The 19,225-nt window shown below is 34.8% G+C and overlaps 1 long non-coding RNA gene across 1 annotated transcript in view; it reads left to right on the forward strand.

Moving 5' to 3' along the window:
* The window catches only part of LOC127961872 (uncharacterized), a 31,183-nt gene that overhangs the window by 1,337 nt on the left and 10,621 nt on the right, over window positions 1-19,225 (forward strand). The window contains exons 2-8 of the long non-coding RNA XR_008154504.1: window positions 2,807-2,870; window positions 7,801-7,891; window positions 8,854-9,040; window positions 13,340-13,397; window positions 14,196-14,273; window positions 15,585-15,742; window positions 16,605-16,699. This is a non-coding gene — a long non-coding RNA (uncharacterized LOC127961872). The remainder of the gene's footprint in view (window positions 1-2,806; window positions 2,871-7,800; window positions 7,892-8,853; window positions 9,041-13,339; window positions 13,398-14,195; window positions 14,274-15,584; window positions 15,743-16,604; window positions 16,700-19,225) is intronic.

Consider the following 19,225-nt stretch of genomic DNA (forward strand, 5'->3'; position numbering starts at 1 on the left):
TGATCAATTAATGATTCACCAGTCTTTCAATTATTTTAGAGAAATGTCAAATATGGAAGAACAGGTATATTATAGCTTGTTTTTTTCTGACTTATTCAGAAAATATGTAGCATAAAGCTTTGCATTTTACCTTAAAAAACTCTGATAACTGCAAGTACAGTACAGTTAAACTAGAAGTACACAAAGGCTATTTATAACAGTAATTTATACTGTTAAAAAAGATGTCTATATCACAAATGCTTTTCTTTTAAACTTTGCAATCATCAAATAATCTTGAAGAAAAAATAAGCAGCACTGTTTTCAACCTTTATAATAATAAGTAAATTAGCATTATTAGAATGATTTTTGAAGAATCATGACACTGAAGATTGGAGTAATTAATGCTGAAAAGTCAGCTTTGTAATTACAGAAATAAATGATATAGTGATGTCCCAGACTAAGAATTTTCATAGTCGAATTGGAATTTTTGAATCTTTCCGATAGTCGACTGAGTCAAATTCAAAGTCATATGTTTGGGGATGGTGGGAAAAATACATTACCAAGAGTCAAGTCAGACATTCAACAGCCATAATTACTGATGTTAATACACAGGGAAAATGTGTAACGGATGCCTCGCCAATACAAAAATAATGTTTTATGTTTTGATTAAAAGATCGTTAACATTAAATGGCAACAAAACACTAAGAATTCAAAACATTTTTTACAATAGTGCTGTCATTATAACATTATGTATATGACAGTAGTTATTAATGTTCTGCATTTCTGTTTTAAACTGCGCATGCTGAAGATGACTGGTAGAATGTAGCATATGATAGCATGTTTTTAATCAATGGGATCAAACTCATAATCTATCTCATGTAGAATTTGCTTCATTGTTTATTCTACCGAACATTAATATTACAACTCAAAGGATATCTGCACAAAATGCCCCAAATGCACATGAACGTTTCTGCATTGTTCAGAGTTAACTCCTTTTGTGGACTCTTCACGCAACAATGTGCAGAAACACGGCAACTACACTCTAAAATTCACAGCATTTTATTATAATGGTGTTCTCATTATAATGTTAAGTATATGATAATCACAGTATACTACAATGAAGCGCTTCACTGCAGCACAACTCAATCAATTGCAACATTGTTTGAGAATCATATACTACCAGTCAGAAGATTGTGAACAGAAGAATTTTTTATGATTTTTAAAGAAGTCTCTTCTGCTCGCCAAGCCGGCATTTATTTGATCCAAAGCACAGTGAAAACAGTAAAATTTTTACATATTTTGACTATTTAAAATAATAATAATAATAATAATAATAATAATAATAATAATAATGATGATTATTATTATTATTTACTTGAATGCATTTTAACATTCAATTAATTCCTCATCATAATTACTCCAGTCACATGATCCTTCAGAAATCTATTCTGGTTTGCTGCTAAAAAAAAAAAAACTATTATTATTATTATGAAAACAGTAGAATTTCTTCAGTTTTTTTTTTTTTGATGAATAGCAATTTCAGAAGAAGAGCATTTATCTGAAATAGAAATCTTTTGAAACAGTATAAATGTCTTTATCATCAGCAAAATTAAAGTATTGATTTCTATAATTTCTCGACATTTAAAGAAGAAATACGTGTTTAAAATAACATATGATGTGATGTTCTCTCTAAAACTAAAATAGTAAACCTGTGCTTTTTACATTAATGAACATCACATCTATCTTTGTTTTATAAGAGTCTGTGCAAAATGAATATAAATGTAAATATACATTTTTGCAAGCTGAAACAAATAACAAGCTGAAGCAAATGTGTTTCTCATAAGTAATTAATGAGTTTATTCTTCTAACATGATTATTCTGTGAGTAAAGAGAGTTGTTGGATTGCTGTGGATGGAGCTCAGAATGAGATGTGATAAATGTTTTAAATCAGTGTACTCCGGCCCAGCACAAAGGAAATAGATGTTGCTGTTTTTAGATCTATTGAAACCGTGCCAGATTTTGAGTAAAGTCACAGAACGCCAGAGGGCTGTAAATCATGACCATTCAAGAGGCCTGTTTAAAAGTTTCTTTTGAAATTCTCTCAGAAACTTTCCATTTAATTAAAATGAGAATAAAGGGCATTTCATCCAATTACAAAGACCAGACCAACCGTCACCAATAGAGAGCCAGTTATAGTAACACATTACAGCAGATGGTTCCCCCTCATTTTTTATACATTATCCAGTTTTGTGAGTTTTAGTTTTACCAGTTTGAATGTAAAAGCGGCATAGTCTGTCAGCATCATTGTCAGATTTGACCAGTATATCTGGGGCTGAGCATGTTTGCGTTCTGTCCAGGCAGAAAATCAATAGTGTCTCAACCTCTTGCAGCTTGATTGTGATCGTAGCTGATGGTTTTGTTGGGAAGAGATGCACGGAGCAGAGCTGGATTCTTCCATGCTCTTTTCAATTTAGAATTATCCCCACTGCCTTTCAGTTTGCTCGTTTTCTACATTTTCAATATTGATTTTTCTTCACCAATAGCAATTGGGTGGTACTTTTTATTTATTGCTAAGCACACCTAGCTTTAATCTTGTGCTCCAATTGTAAGACTGAGTGGCTGAAGAAGAAAAAAATTGCAGAAATTATTAGCTTTGTTTAACCTCAAAGGAGTCTTTCATGGATGAAAATGGCTTTGGATTTCAGCAGTATTTAATGAGAGCTTAGTTCTCCTTTCGTGAAAAGTGTTCAAAAGCAAGTGCAATATTTATTTCGTCTTTAAAAGGAGATGCTCATTGTGACTGTGAATCTGATCTATTGTCTTCTAGCTCGCTGGGACTAGCCAAAGCAGCTCTGGAAGCCATCAATGGATTCAACTTGTTTGGAAATCAGGTACTGCTCACATCCTTTGGCTAATAATGGGTTTATTCACACAAAAATCAGAATTCTGTCATCATTTACTCACCATAATGTCATATGAAACCTCTATGATTTTCTTTCTTCTGTGGAACCTAACAGAGGATATTAAGCAGATTGTCTAAACTGATTCATTTCATCAAAATTCATTTTTCATCAAAACTGACAAATGATAATAAACTATAAAAAAAGAAAAAAGAAAAAAAGAAAAAAAAGAAAATAAAGTCTATCCAATCGTGGAAATTTCATTTTTGGATGAACCCCCTCTTTAATCACTGGATTATTCATGTTTTTTGAGGAACTGTGTTTAATGTTCATAAAAGGAAGATTTTAGTAGTTCAGAACTGCTGAAGGAAACAATGTACCAACATCTCTCTTCATCTTTGTAATAAATAAATGTGTCTGCTCCTGCATGGGGATCTAATTCATTGCATAAATGCATCTGAGGTAAGAGGGAAACAAAACAAAGTGATCAAGATGATTGGGTTAGATTGTGTTTGAGCTATCCGTTTTGTCAGATTTCCAACTTTGATGGATGGTGAATACTTCTATCTGGTTTTGGTGCTCTTTTCTTTTTGGAGCGGTCATTAGTGGGATTAATTTGTTTTGGTGTTGAGGGAAAATCAAGATGGCAGTGGGGCACATCCATTATATTTGGTAATGGACTGGAAAAGTGATAACATCCTCAAAGCGCATCCATTTTGGAAGAAGCATCTCACACCCCCACCCCCCTCCATCATCCAAATTTACACAGAGAAAAAGGCCCTTTGGATTGCATTGTTAAATGTATATAGTTGTTAAACTTGGATGTTGGTGTAACAGAAGGATGGACAAGATTTAAAAATATGGTGTAGTTATTTGTAGTTACTGTTCCGTTTTGACCTTTTGCCAAGTTTGCCTATTCCTCCCTAATGTGGCTCTCTGTGTTCTGTCGTTAGCGGGAAACATGGTGCAGTGTATGAAAGGACTTTATGGAAGTGACTGCTGTAGACAGTGTTGTTCTGAATTAATGGAGGACTCAAATGGCTGGCTCTGCCATGTGACTCTCAGTTGGATGGAAGGGGTGCTGTGTCATCACATGGGTTATGTTATTAATGATGGCTCTCACGCTCCATTTCCTCAACTAACTCTCAGCATGGACGGCAGAGCTGACACTTTCATGTGTTTCTTTGGAGCAGGAGCTGTCAGAGCACGGTTATAACAGGATAAAAGCAGGTAGATCTTTCATGCCATATGTTGAGCTACATATTGCTCAGCTTTCAGATTTTTAATTAAAGCCCCATCATTTTGAAACCATTATACAGATTCTCATGGATTTAGATTTAGGGATAGGCAGATTGGTCATCTTGTCATCCAACTACAAACTAGTTTATCTATACAACATTCTGGCTTTAGCTTTGTTAAATGTCTCACAGCATACTAAAATGGCACCATGAAGTTGGTTTTTAGACTGACCCACTTTCATTTTCAGAAAAATATTATATAAATTGTAAAAAAGAAGATATTTTTATCCATCCATTGAACGTCTACTCAACCAATATTTTCACCCTTCAAGAAGTATAAAAAAATAGAAAAAATTATCCACATGAACCGAGTGATGAAAAGTATAATTGTTTTTATGCAATAAAATGTTAATGATATACAGTTGTGCTCATAAGTTTACATACCCCTTGAAAAATGTGCAAAATGTAAGTAATTTAAACAAAATAAGAGGGATTATGAAAATGGCATGGTATTTTATATTTAATACTGTCCTGATCCTGAAGCAATTTCACAAGACAAAATAATAACTGAATTTATAAAAATTACTGTATTCAAAAGTTTACATACCCTTAAATCTGATGCATCATTGCCTGGATAATCCATGAGGATCCATGATTTTATATTTTCTGATAGTTGCTCATGCTTCCCTTGTTTGTCCTGAGCAGATGTTCTGCTGTTCTTCCAACTCCTGCTCATTCTTTGGTTTTCCAGCATCTACTGCATATTTGAACCCTTCCAAAAGTGAATATATGATTTTGAGATCCATTTTTTTCACACTGAATACAATTGAGGGACTCAACTACACAACTACTACAAATTATGAAAACATTTAATGATGCTCAAGAAGGCAACACAATGCATTAAGAGCCAGGGATGTAAACTTTTGAACAGGATGATGGTGTATAAATTCTTCTCATTTTGTTTAAAAATCATATTTTCCATTTAGTACTAAACTTCAGAAGCTTCATAAATACTTCCCTGAATTGTCCTCAGTGTTAAAAGACAGATTTCAAAATCATAAAGTCATCAAATATGCCGAAGCTGTTGGAAAACCAAAGAATGTTCAGGAGCTGGAGGATTTTTCTGAAGAACAGCAGGCTCAAGAAAAAACAAGGGACTCATGAACAACTATCACAAAATGTAAAAACAGTCATGGATCATCAAGGAAATGACACATAAGATTAAGATTCAAGGGTATCTTAACTTTTTTATAAATTCAGTTATTATTTTGCCTTGTGAAGTATATGTCAACATGTTATGTGAAATAGCTTATTCATGACAGTACTAAATAAAAATATTTTCATGATCCCTCTTATTTTTTCTATTATAAACATTATGCACATTCTGAAAGGGGTATGTAAACTTATAAGCACAACTTTGTGTGTGTGTGTGTATATGTTTATACAGGTCCTTTTAGAGTTAATTCGTTGATTCAGATGATTAGGTTAATAGCTCGTTTAGAGAACCTTTTCATGATATGCTAATTTTTTGAGATAGGAATTTTGGGTTTACATGGGCTGTATGCCAAAATCATCAGTATTAAAACAATAAAATACCTGAAATATTTCAGTTGGTGTGCAATGAATCTAAAATATATGAAAGTTTAATTTTTATCATTAAATTATGGAAAATAATGAACTTTTATCACAATATGCTAATTTTTTTAGAAGGACCTGTATATGTGTGTGTGTATATATATATATATATATATATATATATATATATATATATATATATATATATATATATATATATATATATATATATACACACTTACTTTCAGTCTTAGATTGACATTGTTTGGTGGCAGATGTTCACGGTTAGCTAAAGTCAGCTCTTATCTCAGTGAGTAGATGATGGAACATTTAGCTGGAGTCTACATATCACTGACACGCCTCCCATTCTCACACTCTTCATATTCATTTACATTACAATACCTCTCAGCATGTAAATTGTTGGTTCAGAAGCTGGTATAAGCATTTCAGTTCTTTGTGAGCTTCTCCACATGAGCTAAATGTGCCACAAAATGGTGCTTGTTGTATAATCGGGTCTACATAAACAGAAGAAGCGAAATTGAAAAATGCTCTCAGTTTTAATGGAGAGGTGTGAGGGGAATGCAGAGAAAACAGAAGCCTTAGTTTGTTCTGATTGGATGGCCCTGGGTGGCTAAGAAGCTGCCACTCACTGTGTTTACTTGAAAAATTAACAAAAAAGCTGCTAAAAGTGTGCATTGTATTTTTTTAACACTAATCATATGATACACTTTGAATTTGATAGCTGTTTTTATATTATCAGTAAATAAAACATGCATTTTTAAAATAAAAAGCATCAAGAAAATTTAAGTTCTCTAAATGTTATATATATGTATACCATTATTTACATAATTTTATATATGAGGTTCCCATGCGAGTTCTTTTGCCTACTGTGCATATACATACAGCTGATGCATTATTTAAGAGGTCATACGCATAAAGGTGTGTGTGTGTAAATAGCCTATACATATGTGTGTGTGTGTGTGTGTGTGTCGAAGTTTTTATTATTAAATGTGTGTGGCAGCCGCTGTTTAGGCTGGTGTAGAGTATGCCTCCGAGCTGAGTTAAAATTGTGAATCTCATTTGGGGATGGTGAGGTTGGCGGTTTCAAGGTTTTTTCAGGAAATGATGTGGAACTGCTGCTTTGTGACACACCAAAAGCCCAATGTAATCACTAAAATCTGACCATTTTTTTAACAAATGCTGCATCAGAGCATCATGATTGTGTGGTTTTGTAGAAAGGTGGGTGGGTTTGATTTTAGGAGACCATGTGCAGGACTGGCCTTTACATTTCTAATTTGGTGCTTTTAAGCAAATCTTATGTTACTCCACCCAAAAAATGTGTCATTAATCACTTACCCCGTGCCATTCCAAACCTGTAAAAGCTTTGTTCGTCTTTGGAACACAATGTAAGATATTTTGGATGAAAACCGGTAGGCTTGAAAATGTCCCATATACTACCAAATAAATAACAGGGTCCAGGTCCAGGAAAGTATGAAAAGCATCATCAGAATCAGTGATTCAACTGTGATGTTATTAAGCGACGAGAGTACTTTTTGTACACAACGAAAACAAAAATAATGACTTTATTCACCAATTCCTCTCCTCTGTGTCTCTCCAAATCAGTGTAGCGCCGTTTTGTCAAACCTGTTTGATTTATCAAAATTCTGCTACGCTGATCTGGAATTGTTGAATAAAGTCATTATTTTTGTTTTCTTCATATACAAAAAGTATTGTCGCTTCATAACGTTACGGTTGAACCACTGATGGAAGATGGACTATTCTGACGATGCTTTTAATACTTTCCTGACCTTTACACTGTTATTTATTTGGCAGTCTGTGGGACAGTCTCAAGTCTCCCTGTTTTCATCCAAAAATCAAAAATTGTGTTCAGAAGATGAATGAAGCTTTGACGGGTTTGAAACGACATGGGAGTAAGTGATTAATGACAACATTTTAATTTTCGGGTGGTGTAACCCTTTAATGAAAGTGTGTGTGGGGACCCACTATCACCTGTAACAGACACTGTTGAATTCCACCCATCAAGAGAAGGTGTCAAGATGACTATTACAATGTCTGATTTGTGATGTTTGTTTACCTCTGCCCCGCAGGGATGCTCCTGGTCAGTGATTTTTGTGGATCTGGATGCTCATAACAGAAACAGACAGACTCTGTGCTCTCTCCTGCCGAGGAAGTTCCCATGTGAGTTATTTTACTCACTGTGTATATACAAACTGCTAATCCATTATTAATATAGTCATATTTTTTTTTTTACACTTATGTTAGTCTAGTCTTCATGCATAGTTTCTTTTTATGACCCTTGTCCACCTTTGAATTGTACTACTTCTACTCTGTCAATGCATATGTTCCCCTTGCATATCAAATGAGTAAAAATCCTTAGCCATTGCTTTGACTTTGATCTCTCTTTTTATGGATACTTGATAAGAAATGATAGAAATTCACTTTACACTTTATTGCTTAGTTATTGGTCATTATTGAACATTGAAGAAGTTGGTTATGATTCTAAAGGGGAATGGATGTGGGGAGCGTCTCAATCTTCTGAAGCCAGTACGGTTGATGGAGAGGGTGTTTTGAGGGAGAGAGGTATGCTTTAACGTGTTTGCTTGTTTCGTAACTCAGCACATGAACTAGTTTTAGTTTGAAATACATTTTTAAATCTGTTTTCATAGCAAATATGACCTCTATAATCTCTAGAAAAATGTATGACATCCGATGCCCGGGATTTGTCAACTCACAGAATGTTCTTTTCCCTCCCCTCCCAATGTCCATTAACAAAGCATTATTCCCATTCTTCTTTGTGCTGATTTTAATGGAGAACAAAGTAATCTGTGGCAGAATAGGTAAATTATCATGATTAAGCCACATTTAATTTTATTCTTCCTTTGAAAGTTGAGTGAGGTTGTTTGATTCCATGGCTTGAAGTGTATAGGCTTATGGATTGCATGTATTAGAGCCTCTTCAAGAATCTGACTAATGTGTTATTAAAACTGCAGAGGCTAATGTAGAAAAATAGCCCATTCTAAGGAAGAGAGTGGTCACTTAACCCTGGGTTACATCGACATTTCCTGATGGAAAGCAAATTCAATAGAAGAGCAGTGAGTCACTCAATGTCTTTTTCTTATGCGAGTGCTCTTGTCATGTAGAACACAGATTCGACCCTCTTGTCCTGCATCAGCTACACAGTATTCGCCGTGGATGATGATGCTCTATTCCCAGACTCTGGACAAGATAGTCTGAAAGCTGAAGGGCAAGTATGGTTTCTTATGGGACGGCTATAGAACAGCCGATGAGGACAAAAACCGAAGGCACTACAAACCTGCCGAGATGAAGGTGAGTCTGGTTCGCATATTTGAAATGAAAGAAGGTGGGGAGAAATAAATTCAGTGAAAAGGAAAATGAAAAGAGCCTTTTCCCCATATTTAGGATGAGTTATGACTAGCCTCAGGTTTAGCCCTTTTATTTCAGAAAGAGAGATTTTGCTATAAAGGTTAGTGACAGATCTAACAAATGGCATTCAGGCATTTTTATACACATCTTTTAATCTGGTGCAGATTTGCTTATTTTTCCATCCTTCAGGAGAATGCGAGGGCTGTGGGTAAATCCCATTTGATTGGGTTGAACTGCGAGGATATTAACTCCAGAATTAGCCTTGGAACATGCTGCGTCTGACTCTAAAAATCTGAAAGATGGAGATTTAACCCGAAGCAAATCATCACATCAGCTGCCGCAGATGACCTCCCACAATAAACAAGCCCACAAGTAGACGGAAATGAGAAGGAAAAGAAGGAAAGGGCCAGATGCTCCATCAATACATCTACCTGATCACTTCATCCACCCTTAAAGAGATAGCTTATGAAAAAATGAAAATTCTGTCATTAATGCTCAAAAATTGTTGTTCCAAAACTGTACGACCTTTGTTCATCTTTAGAACACAAATTAGGATATTTTTGATGGAATCAGAGAGCTTTCTGACCCTGCATAGACCGCAACACAACTGACTCTTTCAAGATCCACAAAGGTAGACAAAAAAGACATCATTAAAATAGGCCATAGGGGCTTTCGCACTGGAGGAACCTTTTCATAGTTCATAGAACTATTGGCAGAATTACCTCGCTTTTTGGAGTGTCCGCACCGAATGAACTAGGAATGCTTTTAGTTCTAGGAACTCCATTTGGGGGAACTAAATTAGCTCATACTTTAGAGTAGGGTCTAAAACAGTTTTATAGGAATTATCAGTCACCTAAGGGTAAACTGATTTGCCAAACACATACGAAACACCCGGCTACCTGGCATTTAAAAAAGCCATGTAACATATTAGCATGGAAATCAGCTATAACAGCATTTACTCATTGTCTGCAGTGTTGTGTTCTTTCCTCAACCTTGAAGATATGTAACACTGCAAATTGTCATAGAAAACTTAGTCTCTGCGTATAACTAGGTTTCTAGAACTACGCTGTGCTGAAGACCCTCATGTGACATCAGTGATTCAAAGAGAATATTTTTGTGCACAAAGAAAACAAAAATAACAACTTTATTTAGCAATTCTTCTTTTCTGTGTTAGCATCTGCTGCCATTCACGAGAGTCCCACAACCCATTCCTCTACTCTTTAACAAGGTGCAGCACATGTGTGTTCTACGTCAGCAATGGCGGCAGATACCGACAATTACAGTTGAACCACTGATGTCACATGCACTATTAATGATGTCCTTACTATGTTTCTTGGCCTGGGGATGGTTCAGTTGTATTGCTGTCTATGGAGGATCAGAATTTCATCAGGATTTCATCAGAAATATCTCAATTTGTGTTCTGAAGATGAACAAAGGTCTTACAGTTTTGGAACGACATGAGGGTGAGTAATTAAAGACAGAATTTAACCGAAACTATCCCTTTAACACATTATTACCAACATGTTTTAGACATCATGTGTTTTTTGATACGGTGGCAGTACCAACTTATTATTTTATGTACACCATAGAAAGATCATATTATACCAATCAATAGTTTGGGGCCAGTATATATTTTTTATTATTAAATTAAATAAAATTAAATGAATAATTTTATTCAGCAAGGGCATATTTACATTAAATTATGTATTTATTATTGATATTAATTTAATTTGATTTATTGTAAGCGCTGTTCATTTTAACTTTCAGTTGATAAAATAATCCCTTTGGAATGTACCATGGTTTTCACAAAAATATTAAGCTACTGTTTTCAATTTTCAGCACAAAATCAACATGTTTGAATGATTTTGGAAGAATCATGTTATACTTAAGACTCGAGTAAAGGCTGCTGATAATTCAGCTTTAATATGTTAAAGACTGTTTTTACTTATTTTTGATAAAGTTAGCCTTGGCAAGAAGATACTTTAAACAGTTTTTAAGCGTAAGTGTAACCCCATATTTAAAAACTGTTGTGTCACACCGTACAGATCTCAAACTTTTGAATTGTGTTGTTCTTTTAGGTAGAATAGTGGTAGATATAGTCTCAGGTTTCCTGGACTTAGCTGATAATCTCCCAGCCTGGACAGCTATGATGTGTTCAAAACTGCTTTAAAACAAACTGGACAGGGCTGGTACCATGTTTCAGACACTGTATTTTTTTGTTTGTGCAGGATTGTTTTTTTCATAGGTAAATAGTCCATGTAATATAATTTTGTTTTTTATTTTATTTAAGATGCATAAAATCATTGTATTATGAATTATGCTCTTTATGTCTTCGTGTTATCAGCCTGTCAGGCTCAGACAAATACAAAGCTCTTCTGCGTGGTTGGAATTTCCATTCTGTTGAGCCCATAACTAAGTTACGATGGCAGAAGATTTCAAGCCTGAATGTATCATAGTGGCTGAATGTCCTCTGGTGAATGATATAGTCTCACTAAGTAATTGTGGTAAGTGAAGCTAAAGACCCTTGAGACTCCTTCTGTTTACTGTGAGTAGGCCTCAATGTCTGCTCTTTTCCGCCCAGGAGACATTTATTTAATATGTCTGCCTCATAGAACCCCCCTCCATCTCCTGTATCTGACTATACATCTCTCTCTCTCACTCTCTCTCTCTCTGGGTGGTTATAGAAACTGATATTGAAGAGATAAAAGAACAAACAGTGTACTTTATTTTTAGTCTTTCAGAGTTTGATGTAAGCCTGTTGGTGCAACTGTTGTTAAGAAACCACTTATAGTATGAAAAATGGTCCTTTGCATCAAATTATTTTCCGCTGCCTGTTAGTTAGAGAGTAGATTAATTTAGTTATTTCCGCTCAGTTTTAGAAGCTCGCTATATGAATACCCCTATTTTTGTCCTGGAACAGTTTATGTGTGATATGCCAATGATGCGAGACCAGTCCAATTAACTGCCTTTATTTCATTACATCCTAATCTCTCGCTCTTATCTCCTAATGCCACGGCGATTGTCTTCCGAGATTGCTAACGGAGATAGGGAAGTCTTAATTACATTTGGGAAAGGTTGAAAGACATTTTGTTCTCTGTCAGCCATCAAAGTGTGCTTTAGATTTTGTACCTCTTAAGCAGCTCACAAGATTTCTTTTTTCTGAAGACAGATAATTTGAATCGAGGTTGTCTTATAATTGGCAGCGATGAAAAGAGGATCACAGAATTGTATTACGAATGTTTCATGTCATAAATAAGGAGAATATTGTGAATGCATGAGCTTAGAAGCTTTGTAAGTTTTAATTGCAGCTTGGAAAGTGGGTTGCTAAAAGTGGTATGATTGCGTGCAATAAACACCAGATCAGAATTCACCGTGAGCCCAAACACAAAACTGTTTGTGTTAATCTCTATTCATTTGGTTAGTTATATGTTTCTGATGGATTACTCCCTTAATAAACTCGATCTGCCCACACACGTGCATATGTAGCCCTAATTTCAAATTCCTTTTTGAAAAGAAATGCTGTTTTCCAGAGCGTCTGTAGGCACTTAAATGTTGACTTATACTTTTAAATGAATGTGATAAAACAAGCGGCAGTCATATAATTTTAATTAATCATTGCTTTTTCACCCTCACAAACCATCTCTACATCTGAGTTGATTTTAATTTCAAACCCAAGTGATTCATGGCCCAGCTCTAGGGAAAGAGAGACGGAGCACTATGGCTTTTTAATGGAGTTTCTGCTTGACTGCTATACTTTACTTCAACATAATTGTTTTCTGTTTTCCTGAACTGTCGTGAGTGGAAAACAGAGGTTGTCTGGCATTTCCTCTCAATGATTTGAAGGGCTTCCATTTTATGTATGTGCATTTTGCTTTAGGTAACATATTGCTGTAAGTCAGTCAAAGTACAAGTTGTGTTGCACTCAAAATGTACTAACCATTTGAACATGTCTTTTTTTTTGCTAATTTCATTCTAACAACCCTACTGCAAATCACATAGGTAGACAGAGACTCATATATATATATATATATATATATATATATATATATATATATATATATATATATATATATATATATATATATATATATATATATATATATATTTTTTTTTTTTTTTTTTCCCTTGTTCAGGAAATGACACACTTGAACCATAATGATGTTGTGGAATCATTACATGATGCTTGTATAATGACTTCTCATGTATTCAGTTCCTTATTCTCTGCCCTGTGATGTTTTTCAGCTCTTTGATGGGATCAAGTGCGAGTTTCCTTTGTTTTTCATCTATGTGATTATTGATGGTAAGATTCATGAATAAAATGTAATGTAATGTAAAATAATATAATATATAATTTTATGCACATAAAAGCACTGCTTATGTGTTTGCGCTGTAAAAACACTGTATTCTGTTTAATTTACAGTAAAAATTGGCAGCTGTTTTTACCAGAAATTGCATGTTGGTGCCTTTATATTTTGCGTCTTATAAATGTATAGTTCTTTAAGTAATGAAGTGCTAATTTACCAGTTTTCTTGAAGTACCAAAAATTTGCTTTTTACCAAAAATATACTGTTAACCACCAAAATTATTAAGAAAAATAGGACACAACAAATCTATTTTTGTAAAATATACAGTGGTGTCCAAAATGATTAGAACACAAGTATGTTCACCAGCTAAAAAATGGTTTTAATTCATTTATTTCTATTTTTTGTTGTAGTGTGTCCGTAGGAAATATCAGTTTACTTTTCCTAACATTCATTTTGCCATTTATTGTAATAATCCAGTGAGATTTTTGTTTGCACAAAGAGTCTGACAACAGCCAGTGCTCCATACAGAGATCTGCTAGAAAAGCAAAATAAAAGACAGCGAAAGATAGAAATATACTGACAGCTAACCATTTTTAGCTGGTGCTAACAAAAGGTTTTACTGTAGCAATTTGCAAGGTTTCTTTTTTGTTCAAAATGCATACATTGTTGCATATGCTGAGCTTGTTAAATCTGCGTATGGACTACTTGTTTAAATCTCCCTCCTCTAAACTTTGTTGTCTGATGGATGGGGACATAGTCTTCTATAATTTCCCTTTTGTTGACCTTTTGTCCAGGTGTGTTTAGGGGAAATCCTGCTCAAGTTAAAGAGTTCCAGGAACTGCTAGAAGCTGTCATCTTCCTGTCCTTTGAGGGTAACTTGCGGAAACGCACATGCATACACATGTTTTTTTTTTTTTTCTTTGGACAAACTGCTAAAGCTTGTCATGTGTGATGGACTCTGTTTGCCAGCCAGTGTCCTCCAGCCCCTGCCAATGACTGTTATTTTCCCATTACTCTTTATTAGAGTGGTCCTTTCGTATTCATCTCTCCCGGGCTGCGTGATTTTCTCAGACGTGTCTCAGTCAAGTGCACAACAGAGGAGATGCTCATTATTTTATCAGACCAGAACTCCGGCGATTCCCCACAGGCAGACAAAACACACAGTCTGACGGTCTTTCAGACCACAACTCTTTAGAAGTATTACAATAAGCAACTTAATAACTAGTTCGACTCTTTTAATTTGCTTCCAGTGAGCATCACCAATACAGATGAGCTCTCTGCTTAGTTGACTAAATTGTGGTTGATAGAGAAAAGGTGAATTTGGGGCTAGGCTGGATTCTGCTGACAGTCTGAATGCTGCTTTAACTGCAGGGTTTTCTATCTGTTCATTTTTACATATTTAATAAATACATATTCATCTAAATTACAGCTCTGACATCCAACAACATGAATACCAGTAACATTCACACAAGCAAGTTGTACTGCTTTTAAACTAGTGCTGTGCGATATATATATATATAAAAAAAAAAAAAAAAAAAAAAAAAAAAAATATATATATATATATATATATATATATATATATATATATATATATATATATATATATATATATATATATATATATATATATATATATATATATATATATATATATATATATATATATATATAATTGCAAAAATGAATTACTTACCCTAATGTTGTTATTCACAATGAATGCATTTCTGACTGTAAAGCATGTCTGTGCGCGTCAAAATCGTAATTAAAACCCAAATCGCAAAATTCATAAAAAAAAAATCGCATTTTTGGGTGAACTATCCCTCCAATATATATATATATATATATATATATATATATATATATATATATATATATATATATATATATATGTATATATATATATATATATATATATATATATATATATATATATATATATATATATATTTATATATATATATTTATATATTTTTTATTAATTTTAATAATTTTAATAATTTTTTTTTTTTTTTAAGAAAATAAATCTGACCCAATACTTTTGAACTATGGTATATATTATTTTAGCATGGCTTGGGACATTGTAGTCACTAGCAGCATCCAACTCCATATCACAGAACCGTCTCATGTAAATACACAAAACACACTGGGACTCTCTAAATGTTGTCTAAATTGATTTTCCACAGGCCACGCTGTTATTCCCAAGTATCACTATGCGCCGGCAGACTTTGTAGAGGCTGAACAGAAGAATCATGGCACCCAGAAGCGCTTCCCCAGAAACTCAGGGCATGATGGGATGCGTTCCTCGGGGGAAAGGCCCTCTATAACATCGCTAAGCTGCTGGGTGAGTTTCAGATCCATCCAGAGCCCAAGGGTCAGAACTCTTTCACAGACACACAGTAAAAGAGTTTACATAGATTTTCTTTTATTTATTCATGCAGTGACTTTTTTGCCATTCGCTCACATTTCTCAAAAGGAAAGAGACCTAGAGCCACTGCGGTCTCACTGAGAGCAGTCGACGCAATGGTTTACAAACTACACTAAATAATGGGATCGTATTAATGTAGGGTCAACAAATGTGTTTTAGGAATCACAGTTATTGTGTGAGAAATTGTTACCATCGTTTAGTTTCCTTCACTTCTTTTTAAACAGGTAGATTTTCTTTATTCTTTGGAGTCCTAAAGGTGATATTTTTCAAACTACTTTTTTTTCTCTCTCTCCACACAGGGGATGTGGGGGCTGGTGTTTCAAAAAGGGCAAGCAAAAAAAAAAAAAACTAAAAAAGCAATCCATGTGACTTGTACACTATTTTTCCAAGTCTTCTGAAGCCATTTTCATGAGGAACAGATAGAAAATGGAAGTCATTATTCATTAATCGTATCCTCCGCTGTATCTTTTGACTGATCGTGCTACATTAAGCTTGATTTTCAGCTTAATAACTATCCTTATTAAGTATTAACAGGATTTTCCCCACAAAATATTGTTTTTCAGCAATGTTATTACCAAGTTGCACACCCAGAATGATTCATATTGTAGACAGTGATTCATGTGTATGCACTGCAGTAAAATCCAGACCAGCAGAGACATTAGTAATCTGTGGATGGGGGTTTTTCAAATTGAAAGTCTTGTCTGGGTTAAAAATTCAGAGATTTTGTTTGAAGCTCATGTGAACTGAACAGTAATTTTGTTCTGTGTTTGCTGTTCAGTGGATGGTTTGATCAGCCCAAAAGACATTGACCCCATCCATCGCTATGTGCCACGACAGGATCAGAGGAGCGTCAGCAAGTGAAACTCCAATCAGGTCAGCAGCATCACGTATCCCGTCTAGGCGACTACACGAATACTAAGATGTATCCTGTAAACACACATGTGAATGGTCTGTGTGTTTAATCTCTCTCCAAGCTTCATGCATAATTTGTCGCAGGCTTTAGGAGAAGCCTTGATACATCTCTGTATCAATCCCTTACAACTGCCTTGTTTTGCACATCCATTCCTAGCGGATCTGTTATTGCTGAGACAGACCACAGTGCTCTTGATAAGAAAAGCCTACGGACACCTGCTGTTTCATAGCTAGCACAGAGCTCCCTCATCTGTCCCCATAGACAGTCTGCAGTATCACTTTAATACAGCATCTGCTCATTACAGTGTTTGAGTTGTGACAAAGTGTGAAAGGGGTTGAAAAATGCACATGGATATTCATATGGATAACTTTTTCATCACTGTAGCCTGTCTAGTAAAGTCATGAAATTAAAACTTTATTAAAACACAACCCTGCTGCTAGAACTGGAGATCACTGAGTATGCACTGTCATTCAAAAGTTTCATAACTTTTATACCGCAAGGATATTAAATTGAGCAAATGTGACAGTAATGAGATTTATTATAATAGATGATTTCTATTTCAAATTAATACTGTCCTCTTGAACTTACTATTTATTAAAGAGTCTTCAAACGTGTCATGGTTTCCATACACAAATGATGAAGTACAACTGTTTTTAACATTGATAATAGTAATAAATGTCTTATGAGCACTAAATCAGAATATTAGAATGATTTCTGTAGAAGACTGGAATAATGGTTAATTGCATCAAATCATATTTTCCAATAGTTTTAACATTCTATTAAAATATATTAAAAATGTTGTTCTTTTTTCTTAAAAAAAAAAAAAAACTAACCTTTTGAATGGTAGCGTATGAACTACTATTATATAATTTCACTGTTTAAATGTGAAATTGTTCTCTAAATACCTCACTGGTTTTTGTTCCATGTCTGTTAGATTTGTGATTTCATGTGTCTATAGTTGTTAGGAGATGCTTGTGGATCTTGTTACAATGGAGTGTCTATCATAGACTTTATACATTAGAATAGTGCATGCTACCAAATTAATTTTTTATACAAACGTAAGGATGTGGGGAGCTATCAGAAATGTCACTTCCTGTCAAGAACTCTGACTCTAGATGTGAGACTTCTATTGTGGCAAGCATTATGACTCATGCATGCAATAAAAGCTAACAAAGAGGTTGAGATTAATGCTGAACGAGCTTCAAGGGGGGGTGAAATGCTCGTTTTCACTCAATATCCTGTTAATCTTGAGTACATATAGAGTAGTACTGCATCCTTCATAAATCCAAAAAGTCTTTAGTTTTACTATATTCATAAAAGAAAGATAGTCTGTACCGATTTTTCCCGGAAAAACACGACCGGCTGGAGGCGTGACGTGTGGGCGGAGCTAAAGAATCCCGAGCGCGAATAGGCTTTTGCACTAACAAGGAGGCAGGGATATTTGAAGCAGTTTTACTCACCGCCTGCGGTTCCAACACACGATCGTGACCCTTTTTCCTTGGGATTGCATCATCCTTAAGAAATAAACGATACGCAAATGCGTCGTCAAACTGGGCCTTGTGAACAAGCATCTTCGAAATGCAGGGAACAAACAAAAACACTTGCACAACTCCGTTGATGCTCTGTAAAAACTCTATCCACTGGTCCCTTAATGCTGTTTTTTTTGGTAATCTGTTCAGGGTTGTCTTGCCCTGGCAACCAAAAACACACTTCTTTTGTGACTTTTCGCGACGCTCTCGCTCTGATCAGTGAATGTCTGTGCTCAACCTCTCATTGCTCTGCTATACGGGAGCGCGCGCTCTTCCGGCAAACGTGCCCTCAGGACCCATATAAGGAAATTCCGCTCCATCTAACGTCACACAGAGCCATACTCGAAAAAAACTTTCCGAAACTTGTGACAAACTTTCCTTGAAACGTACAACTTAATTTTTGAAACTTTGTCCATGTTTAGCATGGGAATCCAACTCTTTAACAGTGTAAAAAACTATGCATGAAACAGCATTTCACCCCCCCTTTCAATATTGCATGCATGAGTCATGTTTAAATATGATTTAATATATGTATATATTCTTTATATATATATGTATATATATACATATATATACACATACACATACACACACAGTATAATAAACAGTAGGTTATTGGTAACAAACAGATATATTTGCTTAAATATCTGTTATTTTTTTCACATAAATAAGCTATTTCTTGTAAATGTGCAAGCTTTCCGATTCACTAGCCACTATAGGTAAACAATTTAGAAAATACCAATGTGCATATGCAGAAAACCAAGTCTGAATAGGATTATAATATTTCAATTAAAATTCAATGACAACAAATACCAGTTTGCAACATTAAGCAGCTTAATTGACCTAAAACGGGCTGCACACTTACACTCACTGGCCACTTTATTAGGTACACTTGCTAGTACCGGGTTGCATCCCCTTTTGCCTTCAGAACTGCCTTAATTCTTTGTGGCATAGATT

Source organism: Carassius gibelio, chromosome B7 (assembly GCF_023724105.1).
Source record: "Carassius gibelio isolate Cgi1373 ecotype wild population from Czech Republic chromosome B7, carGib1.2-hapl.c, whole genome shotgun sequence".
In the NCBI taxonomy this organism is placed as follows: domain Eukaryota; kingdom Metazoa; phylum Chordata; class Actinopteri; order Cypriniformes; family Cyprinidae; genus Carassius; species Carassius gibelio.